Genomic DNA, 12,278 nt, shown 5'->3' with positions numbered 1-12,278 from the left:
AATAATAGTCCCAATAATCTATATAACAAGGGAGGAGGGTACCTTTCCCCCTCCTCCGAATGACTAGAATTCTCTCTTAAGTGTTTATCTTCAATGGTGGAGATTTAGTTTTAAATAATTGGATGGCTCAGGTTACTTTTAGAATCGATCCAAGGGTTTTAATAAGGGAAACAAAAAAAACATCTTTTTCAAAGATGCCATATTTTTGTAAGTAACCTTCCCAAAGAGCCATTTCCTCTCGGTCCCACTCATTTCCCATCTTTCCCATTAAGCTTCACTGACTCTCCCTCTCATCCCCCATATTTTGGAAAAACCTCCCTCTCTCTCATTTCTTCTCACCGTCTCTCATCGTCGTCAACATCTCATCACAGGTATATATCTCTCTCTCACTCAATCATTTTAGGGTTTTAGATTGTCTGAGTTTAAGGTTTTTATTTAGGTTTTGATTGAGTTTGAGTTTAGGTTTTGACGTCTCTTTCTCTTCTTCTCAGCAGATTTTGATTTAGCTTTTGTTAAAGTTAATAACAATATGAATGTGCAGATTCATTTAAGGAAATAAATGACGAGAAATGTCAATGTACTAGAGGTCATTAATGAGGAGAAAGCTACACATACATTTCACTGTGGAGTTTACCGACCCCTTGACTCCGAAGCAGCGAAAGGCACCAGAGACTGTTCGTGCTAGGGCAGTAACTTAAATGTCAGACATGGAGTTGAACGAATGGAAGGAAACAACAACGAATGATGTGAACATCAAGGAATAGATGATCATTTTGTATTAAGTTCAAGCTCAATAGGCATATGAAGCGGATGGAGATATGCATGTTCGTGCCAATAGGGTCCAATGTGCTAGTAGGAAGCTTAATGAATTGATTTCGACATTTTCTTTTTGTCGATTGTTTACTTTAATTGATTTCAAATATTTAGCTTATGGTTGTCTCCATAAATGTCTAATATTGTAAGTTTATTTCTTTAATGCATTCAAAAGAACTGTCTGTGCCCCACGGACACGGATTACACCCTCGTGCTTTTTTTTTTATAAATGCATTGTTTCTTTGATTCAGTTTCATTTTTTATTTTGATTGGTAAACCTGAATCTCTCTTTCTCACTCTCACTTTCTCGCAATCAACCTATTTCTATTTTCTTCAATTCCTTTCTCGCTTCTTCTAGCTGTGAAGCGAAAGGTTTCTTTGATTAAGTTCTTTAACTTTATAGCTCTTCTAGTCCATATCTTTATCTTCATTCTAACATTACTATTTCTTCATTCAGAAACTGTTACATAGAAAATTCATTTTTCATTTTTTTTCTGCTTTTCTTTTTTTCTGTTAACTTTTGCTTTCCTAATGGTGCATTATACTTACTTTTACATATTATCTCTCTTAGCTCAATGTTTATAACATCATGAAACACCCCCCCCCCCCCCCCCCCACTCCACGCTAAAACTTGCAAAGTTGATGTCTACATTGAGGTGGACATCATTGAATTGTTGTTATCCATTGTTTGTTGATCTTGCTTAATATTTGTTTTTGTTGTTCATCTTGCTCATTAGACCAAGCTTACTGAATCTTGTGTTTTCTTTCGTAGGGTTTTCTAGATTTGAGATTACGTTTTGTTCAGGCAAACCTTAAGCTTATATTTTGTTCAAACAAATCCTAACCTTGGAGTTTGTTCAACTTCAAACAAACCCCTTACGCACTTGATAGAGTTGTTTGTGCGTATAAGAGTTCCAGTCCTTCTAATCATCTATCTACAAGTAAGAATGTATGTTGAAACAAAATAATCAGAACTATTTGTTTTTCCTCTGAATCAGGCATGAAATCTGACTCGAGTTTTGAATTAACTTGAGTTAGATTTCATAATATTAGTTCTTTTTTGCTTCGTCGGAATGATTGATTTTAGGTTAATTTCAAAAGAATCAAATTTCGACAATGAGAAGGAAAAAATATCATCTTACAATTATGATCTATATTCAACTTTTAACAATGGATGTCAATCAACTTTGATATTATCTTGCAGATCGAACAATCACAAGTGGGATTGTACTTATCGATATTTGATTTTGTATTCCTCCTTGGATGAATCAAAAACAGATTTTAGGGTTTGTGAATAAACGTTGAAGAAAAACGTTAAAGGTACTCCATGTTAATCTTACGCTTTTGGCACTCTCCTTGTCTGGAATAGGTTGAAGGTACTCTCTCTCCTTGTCTTTTTTTTTCTGTTTTTCTCTCAAAACTTAATTTGTTATGAATGTTTTTGTAATGATATTTGTGTGGGATAGAGTGAAAGATAGAGAGAAATTCTATGATAGATGTAAATGAAAATGGACAAAAGTATAGTAATTTCTTCCTTTATTAATTACCGTCTCAGATAGCTCTTGTTCTTCGTAAGTTACTCATAAAAGGAAATAAAGAAGTTATAGATATAGTTGAAAGTGCACGGGTGTACAAGCCTACCATGAAGACACCTCATGCAAACACCATGCGAAGACTTAATACTTAAGAAACTATTAAGAACCCATTCATCAAGATTATTACCTTGACACCTCACACATGCAGTGAAAGTTCTTTTTCTCTTTAGGGTTATTTCCCAAATGGCCCCCAACTTTGTAACCAGCTTCCTGCCTGGCCCCTACTGTAGCAAATATTCCCGTATGGCCCCCTTTTTCGTTATCTTTAACTGTCCGTTACTCTCTCTCCTCCATCTCATTTTCTCTCTCTGCCAAGTCACCTATCACGCCACATCATCATCATCTTCTACGGCAGGGGTCGCCGGCCGGCCAAATTTCCGGCTGGCGAACTTCAAATATTAAAAAAAAAAAAATTATTTTCTCTCTCCTCTCTCTCTTTAGAAATTTTTTTCCTCACCCTCTCTGATGGGCCTAAAGTTTCCTAAATAGGTCTACATCCGCAAGTGCATGGGTGTCAAGTTGTAATATTTCCGGAAATACCGGTTCGTTCCTCAGAGACTAGTTAAACTTATTCTAAAACTAGGAAGTAATAAGATTTTTCAAGTGTTTTGATTTTTGGTTTTAAAATGAATAAAATATCAAAATAAAATAACGAAAATGAAAATAAATACAAATGATACATGGAACTCGAATGGGATAGATCCTAGAGTTTCTGAATTCACCACATAAAATCATTTTTAATAATAAATATTTAGTCAAATTAAATCACTTTCTTTTTATAACTCAGAATTTCGGATAATGAATTATCCTAATTCCGGGAAATGTTTTTGTTAAAACTCAATTACAATTTTGAATATGGTTTCATCATTAACCCTAGATTAGAGGATTAGATAATCATAATACGAGATTAAAGTACATATAAAAATAAAAGAGAAATAGGGAGAAAACTAAACTTTCACTGGAAAGGATTTCCTGTCTGCAGCCAAACGCACCCCGGATAATTGGTCGGTCAGCGACCTTCGCCGGAGAAGACGGTGAGGTGGCGAAAAGATGAGGTGTCAGAGAGAGGTGATGAAATGGAGGAGAGAAGTTGATGACTAGTTAACGGAATTATAACGGTAATTGAAAAAAGGGGTCATCAATGTATTTTTGATAAAGTAGGGGGCTAGGCAGGAAGTCGGTCACAAAGTTGGGGGCTATTTGAGAAATAACCCTTATATTTTCTACTTTTAGTTTTTTCTCATATGTAAAATTCTTCCTTGTACAACTCTATATATATATTTGTTTATCAAATCAATAAACTTACATTTCATTCTCTACTAGTGCTAGAATTCTTGATTTATTTGTTATATATTTGTTTATAAATAAGATGCCGACCCCTATTCTATCGCATAAGTCTCCGCACAAAATTCTATATGCGGCCCCTCCAGATTACTTGCACCTTCGTGTTTTCGGGTCTCTTTGCTTTGCTCACAATATCACCATCAAAATAGATTTGGCATGCGTGCCAAATATGGCATTTTTGTCGGTTTCCCCTCTGATAAAAAGGGTTACACCATTTACTACCTAGAGACCAAATCTCTCTATGACTATCGCAAAAAAATAAAAACTTTTTTGGCTGAAGGACAAATTTGTTATTTGATAAAACCAAAAATAGGCAAAAAAGTAAAACAACTTTTCATATTCTAATTAGGTTTTCCTTTTGACCGGACTCTCTCTCTCTACTTTATTCTTTTTCTTCTACTTTTTTACTGGTGATTGCTGCAGAAAAGTCAGACTCTCTCTCCCTACTTTTTTATCATAATTTATTTATTCTTCTTCTACTTTGTTTGCTAGTATAGGTGAGACTGTCTCTGTACTTCTTTGATAAGCTTTAGTCTCTTTTTTCTCTACTCTAGTTGTTATTCTAGTTGTTACTTGCTAGTAAGTTATAATTGTTTCTCTATCTACAAATACCGATTCTCTCTCTACAAGACTACAAGTATATATTCTCTCTCCACTTTTCTAGTTGTTTCATGTTCTTCTACTTTTTTTGCTTCTTCATTAAAAAAGTTACTGACTCACTGTACTTCTTTATCTTTTTTCCCCTCTTCATAAAGAAGTTTGAATATTTTATAGTGTTACAATACCACTAACCTACTGTCATGTTGTACTATAGTACTATACTACTATTTAAGTAATATTTTATAGTTTTATTAGCCTACTGCCTACATATCCCATGATCCCTAAAGGCTAAAAGTATATATTATTTTATTATTTTTTGTTGGTGTGTTCTTGTATTGAAATATATTAAAACTCACATGATTATTGTCTACTATTTTTGGTCTTAACATGACACATCAACCTAGTTTACATGTAGTGTTATTATTTTATAGTTCATATAATGTTTCAATTCATATGCATGGTAAGTGATTGATTAGTTAATTGTTTATTTTTTGTTTATTTAGGAGGAGGGTGAGAATGAGTTGTAACAATAGAAAAGATCCTGCTTGGAAATACGAAGTTCAAACTCAAGGACCGACTCTCACCGGAAAAGCTTACTCTTATTTTGAGTACAAATTTTGTAGTAAGACTATAACGGGGGGAGTAACGAGGTTGAAGAAACATCTATCGTGTAATCATCGAGATGTTAAACCATGTCATAAAGTACCACTCGGAGTAAAAGAAGAGATCAAAGCTTACATAAATAAAGGGGTTAAATCAAAGCATCAAGCACAAGAAAACTTTGACTTCATGGCTAATCAAGGTTCTTAATTTGGTGGAGAAGAACAACAAAAATTAAATACCAACCGAAGTACTGTCAGTAGTGGTCCAAGTGGAGTATCGGATCGTGGGATAAGAGGCCCTATGGATAGATTTGTGGTTATAAATGATGACAATCAAGATGGAAGTGGGCCACGTGTAATTCCATCAACAAATGGCAAGGAACATAGGAACAAATTATGCATGGATATTGGTCGATTTTATTTTGAAAATGGGATACCTTTCAATGTAGCAAATAGTCCATCTTTTGCTAATATGTTTTGATCGGTTGGTGAGTATGGGCGTCGGTTGAAAATTCCATCGAGTTATGAGTTGACTACTTGGATACTTAAAGAGGAGGTAAATACTACAAACAAGATGGTTGAAGAGGTAAAGGAGACATGGCCAAGTACTGGTGTTAGCATAATGTCTGATGGCTGGACAGACATTAGAGGTAGGCAGTTGCTTAACTTCTTAGTTAATTGTCCAGAAGGGACAACTTTTTTAAGAAGCATTGACGCGTCGGACTTAGGGGTGTACTCGAGTCGAGCCGAGCCGAGTAGTAAGATGTTCAAGCTCGGTCCATGTATTTGTCTGTCGAGCTCGAGCTCGTTCGAGTAATTGTCCACTTGTTCAAGCTCGGTTCGTATAAGTTTGAAAGAGCTCGAGCTCGAGCTCGCATTCTTTTAAACTCATTTATAAAAATACTTCAAATGAAAACTTTCTTAATTATCAAAATACTTCAACGATCATTTGTCACATGATGATTAATGATTCATATTCCGATAATTTTTTAATGGTTGATATTTCATGTACAAGTTTCAATACTAATACGTAATTATGTACTACAATAGTATCATAGTATGTTAAACGAGTTGTTCACGATTAGCTCATGATACACTAAAGAATGTTCACGCTCGGCTCGTTTACATAAACGAGCATGATTTTGGGCTCGTGTTAAGTTCGTGTTCGTTAATATTCGAGTCGAGCGCAAGCAATAGTCGAGCCGAGCTCGAGCAGCTCGTTAAGAGCTCGGCTCGTGTACACCCCTAAGTCGGACTTAATTAAGGATGTTGACATGATATTTAAGCTTCTAGATGAAATTGTTGAAGAGGTAGGAGAAGAGCATGTTGTGCAAGTTGTAACAGATAATGCAGCAGCTTACAAAAGCAGGAGAAAAATTAATGGTAAAGAGAAAGGGTTTAAATTGGACTCCGTGTGCTGCCCATTTTATCGACTTAATGCTTGAGAAGATATATAAGTTACCTCAACTTGCAAATGCTTATCGGAAAGCAAAACAAGTGAGTAACTTCATATATAGTCATGGTTGGGTACTTGCTTTGATGAGGAAAACCTTGAAGAGAGAGTTGATTCGGCCCGCTCCAACACGATTTGCCACGGCAAATCTCACTCTACAAAGTATATTACAAAGTAAGTTGCGCTTGGAAGGGATGTTTAGTTCCACTAAGTGAAACAATTGTTCATGGGCGAAAAAAGAGGAAGGAACAACTGTCAAAAAACAATATTGAGAGACACTAATTTCTGAGCAAGTTTAATATATTCACTGAAGGCTACAAAACCTTTAGTTAGTGTGTTGAGATTGGTTGATTCAAAAAGAATGTCAGCTATGGGTTTTATATATGGAGCTATGGACAAGGCCAAGGAAGATATTGCAAAAAATTTTGACGATGACTATCGAAGTACAAGGAAATATGGGAAATTATTGATGATTAATGGGATTACCAAACGCACCGCGATCTGCATGTCGCGACATATTTTCCTAAACCCCCAATCGATATGAGTCAAATTTCTCGAGTCATAGTGAAGTCATGAATGGACTTTACAATTGTATGGATAAACTCATTCCAAATGAACAAGAGAGAATTAAAGCTCATGAGGGCCTTGACAAGTATAAAGGCCAACAAGAGCTATTTGATCGCCCGGAGGCAGAGGCAACTAGGAAGAAGCGAAAACCTGGTAATATTTGATATATTATTCTTATAATTAACATTACCTAATTTAGTAGTAATTATACTAACACTAGACGGTTGTTCTTTTTGTAGCACGTTGGTGGGCATCTTATGACAGTTGTACACTTGCACTACAGAAATTTGCCATTAGAGTGTTAAGTTTGACTACTACCTCGTCTGCCTGTGAAAGAAATTGGTCAACCTTTAATCAGGTAATTTATGTTTATGTTACACGCAAGATGTCCAATTACTAGGTGTTAACAACAGACTATTAATGAGTAAGTTTATGTAATTTTAGATTCATACAAAGAGAAGGAATAGATTGGGTACAGCGAAGCTAAATGCTTTAGTTTTCATCATGTACAACTAGAAGCTAAGGATCAAACAACTAACAAAGAGGATAAGACAAGAAAAAACTGTGGAGGATACATTAGTTGTTGATGAAATTGATAGTGACGATGAATGGGTTGTTGGATCGAACTTTGGGGTGGGAGTTAATACAAGTAATACTAATAGGGAGGAAAATCTTCATGAGTTGGATATCAACACTCTTCAGAGGGAGGTTGCGGAATCCGATGAAGAAATTCCCCAACTAGTAAGGAAAAGAAGGGAAAATACTACATGTAGAGGAGAATCTAGTAAAAGAGGAAAGCAAGATACAGGTAATCAACATCTTTTTAATGTTATTGTAATTATTATTACAAAACAATTATTGTTCTAAGAAAGAAACTTATATGTTCATCCAATATTTTCTCTTCAATATAGGGAAAGGAAAACGACCTATGCAGTTGTTAGATGACGAAGATGATTGGGAAGATTTGCTATCAGATGAACAAGTCGTTAGATGTGATAACGATGGAAGTAGTGATGACGTAGATGATAACCACATCCTTGGTTGATGAAAATGATTTATTAATGCATTGCGTTTATTTTTTTAGAAGAACTCTTTAGAATTTTTTGTTTTGTTTTTCATTGTTATTTTTGAGTTATTTGGCAACATTTCAGATTTTAAATTATGGTAGTAAAAGTAGAAAAACTTGTTTTTTTTGTTGAAAGAGTAGCAAAACTTGTTATTATGTGTTTTTACAAGTTTATGTCATTGTCTTTAACAATTTCTCTTTTTTGTATTTTTACGCCTCGAGGCGTGCCTCGAGGCACCGCCTCGCCTCGTGGGGCAGACCGCCTCAAGGCGTAAAACCGTATTTTAAAACATTGATCGCAATGTTAAGTTTTTTTTTAAGATACTTTCCTTTCAAATCCTTCTTCATGCTTCCATCCCTGAGCTACACACCTCTTAATCCCGTGGATGCCCTATTCGACTATTCTCCTCCGATCAATCGATCGGTCGCAGTTTCTGGTTCGTCCTCAGATGGTCCACTGCATGTCCCTCCCTCCCCATCCGTCTCGGTCGACGGAGACATTTCTTCCCCTCCTTATACGGAGGTGCCTTCAGTCTCTTCTGATAACGCTACTTCTCGAGATCTTCCTGCTTCCACCTCCCCTATATCATCAGAACTCGGAGATCCATAATCTCCTAAAACCTCCCTTGAGGGCAAAGTTCAACCTTCGCGACCTGTTCGATCCCCTCATCCGCCTGCTCATCTGGCTGGCTACATTCTTTATAGTTCTGTGCGTTCTTCTCTATGCAGTCCTTGTCCATTGGTCGATTACATCTCTTTCGACCGCTTTAGCTCTTCCCATAGGGCTTTTCTCACTTTAGTTCTCATCACAGAAGAACCGAAAACTTCCAAAATTGCCTATGCTTCGCCTGAATGGCGCAAGGCTATGTCTAAAGAAATTTCAGCTCTCGAAACCAATAACACATGGTCTTTGACTTCATTGCCTCCTGGAAAGAAACCCATTGGTTGCGAATGGGTTTACAAAATTAAATACCATTTTGATGGCATCGACTATCATGACACTTTTGCCCATGTTTCTAAACTGGTTACCTTTCGTGTACTCTTATCCCTTGCTTCTATCAAGGGATGGTCCCTCCGTCAATTAGATGTGAATAATGCCTTTCTCCAAGGAGACTCGGAAGAAGAGGTTTATATGAGCATTCCATCTGGTTTTAGAAACAAAGGTAACGCTCGTGTTTTTCACTTGAACAAATCCCTATATGGTTTGAAACAAGCCTCTAGGCAGTGGTTTGCTAAATTTTCCTCTGGTTTAAAGGCCGAGGGTTTTTCAGAATCTTAGGCCGATCATTCCCTTTTCAGCTTCAATGGTCCAACGACCATTTATATCCTTGTCTATGTTGATGACGTCATCATTAACGACAACGACAATGTGGCCATTAACTCCCTTCGCCTTCTTCTCGAGAAACGCTTTTCTCTTAAGAATCTAGGATGACTTCAATGCTTTCTACACTTAGAAGTTTCTAGCTCTGCTAAGGGTATTTTCCATTGTCAACGAAATACACTTTGGACATTCTCCATGATTCTAACCTTCTCGGAGCCAAACCGAGTTTATTTCCCATGGAACAACGTTTGAAACTATTACCTACGGAAGGTACACCTTTAGACGATCCTACTCCTTTCCTTGTCTCATCGGTCGCCTTTTATATGTCATTGTCACCAGACCCGATATTGTTTTTTCGGTGAATTACTTAAGTCAATTCATGCAACAGTCGCGTTCTACACATATGGATGTTGCGACTCGCGTTGTCCGCTATTTGAAGGAAACTCTTAATTATGGATTTTTCCTCTCTTCTTCTAGCTCCTTGACACTTTCAGGTTTTACTGACTCTGATTGGGTTAGTTTCCCCATCACTCGTCGGTCCACCACCGGCTACTTCTCCTTGCTTGGTGAGAGTCCGTTGTCTTGGAAATCCAAGAAACAGCCAGCTGTCTCTCGCTCTTATCTGGAGGCAGAATATCGTGTTTTTGCTTTCCTTACGGCAGAGCTTCAATGGTTGAGTATCTTTTCCAGGATCTTTGAATTTCTATCCCAGGACCTTTTTCAAGTTTTTTGTGTCAATAAGGCGGCCATGCACATTGCTGCCAATATGGGTTTTCACGATCGTACCAAGCACATCGAACTCGGTTGCCACTTTATTCTGAGAAATTTGAAAATGGTTTGATTTTTATCTCTCATGTTCGCACCACCAACCAGGTGGCTGATATTTTTACCAAACCTTTAAGTTCTGACCAATTTCACAGGTTACTTCCCAAGTTAGTCCAGACTCAACTTCCTTCTCCCGCTCCAACTAACAGGGGGTAATGAAGTAACTCGCGAGGTGTCAATAACATTAACACCTCCCATCCAATCTCCACCGGATCAAGAAGGTTTCTCAAGACCAAGTTTAGTTTCCTTATTATTTGTAAATAGAAATGGGATATTTCTATACTTGTTATTATATTTTCTACTTTTAGTTTTTCCCCATATGTAAATTTCTTCCTACAACTCTACAGATATTTGTTTATCAAATCAATAAACTTACCTTCGATTCTTTACTACTTGTTTTATACCTCTTGATTTAACATTAAGTATGTTTATCGCTTAAAAATACAAATATATTAATGTCCAGTATCCAATACTATGGAAGTGTAATATTTCAAACAGTAGTGTAGACAATTTGTTCTAAAGCACTCAAAAGTTATTAAGATAAACAAGCTAAACTAATAAATCATGAAGAACAAACAATTTGACACTTCCAAGTGATAGCCTTGTGGAAGGGATGAAAACATATTAACTTGCTATCACCTTTTCTTTATGGAAATTAATTACAATAGTCATTACAACGGTATTGATACATTACAAAGGTGTGATAAACGCTATAACCGGCAAATTTAAATCCTTATAGACACATGCCTAAAGTCTAACTAAACTACTGTTCTATAGTCCAACTAAACTACTGGCCTAAAGGCCACTAAATTGCTTTATTTATACCTTTTAATAACCCAAATTCAATAAACTATATATTTCACCTCAGTTTGAGAATCGAACTTGGGATTTCCAAGGTTTAGGAGTACATGCACTACCAACTGAGCTATCAGTTGTTGGCAACTTCCTATCACCTAAAAGGGTTATCTCACATTTGGCCTCTACTTTATGACCAACTTTCCATCTGGCCTCCTAGTTTAGGAAAATAGCCAGATGACCACTTATGATTTTTTTTCCATTCAAAACTCTTTAAAGTCTCTTTACAACTTTTCAGATTTACCTCTTCCTTTTTCTAATTTCTTTCTTTTGTCTTCTCTTTAATTTTCATCACTTCCGTCTTGAAGATATTGGCAAATACAATTTCAGAATTTTTTCTGTTAAATTAGTACTTTTCGTTTACTTATTTTTATGTCTTTTCATCTTAATTTTCTTCCTTATCATCACCATTTTTCTGCTCAAATTAAAAATTCTCTAGATCTTCAATGTACTTTAAAGGATTAATTCTGCAGTGGTCAATAAACGCTTGAATCTTCGATGTGATAAATAAAAGGATGATTTGGAGCAACGTCTAATGTGAGAACTTCTTTTGTACGATCGACAAAAACTAGTTTGGTCTTGTTTACTAAACGAATACATCTTTTCCCTCAAAAGACCTATATCAATGGCAGTTTACTCGTTTGAAGTCCCTCTCGCCCTCACTTCAGTTTTCTCTTACCTCTTAAATCCTGCAACTCTTGTAGGATTTCTCACCTCTAAACAATTTTTTCCAAAAACATAAATATGTGATGATTGGTTCCTTTAATATCTCTCTCTTTTGGGGTTTCAAACTTGACAACTCTCTAAGATAATCAGATCAGAAAATAGAAAATTAATTGGAGTTTATTATTTTCATAGTTAGGAGTGCACTTAATTATATGACATTGGTCGAGTGACTAGTGAAAGACATTTTGAAGATTGTCAATTTTGGAAATGATTGCAATCAGAGGGTTTTTCGATCACTGTAAATTAAAACTTAGACACCCATTTTTTTTTTTTTTTTAAATCTAATCAGCAAATCATTCAATCTCACAAAATACTGGTCATTTACAAGTTTTTTGGTGGTGGATATGACAAATGTGGTGGGGTTGATGACAACGATGACATAAAGAGGTTGATGAAAGATAAAGATTAAGGTCAACGACAGTGTATCTGATATGTATCTTCTTTTTTTTTTGAAGCCACGGGAATCGATTTCCATTCATAAGTGATAAAATCACATTGTTTACATCTGATA

General features: G+C 36.0%; 1 pseudogene; it reads left to right on the top strand.

The window, feature by feature from the left end:
• Positions 1–5,255: 5,255 nt before the first annotated feature.
• Positions 5,256–6,399, top strand: LOC147532116 (uncharacterized; annotated as a pseudogene).
• The last annotated feature ends 5,879 nt before the right edge of the window (positions 6,400–12,278 follow it).

This window comes from Eschscholzia californica, unplaced genomic scaffold (genome assembly GCF_041429995.1).
Source record: "Eschscholzia californica isolate CP2 unplaced genomic scaffold, dmEscCali1.0.p SCAF_6, whole genome shotgun sequence".
Classification (NCBI taxonomy): domain Eukaryota; kingdom Viridiplantae; phylum Streptophyta; class Magnoliopsida; order Ranunculales; family Papaveraceae; genus Eschscholzia; species Eschscholzia californica.
This window is presented reverse-complemented; position numbering and strand designations above follow the sequence as displayed.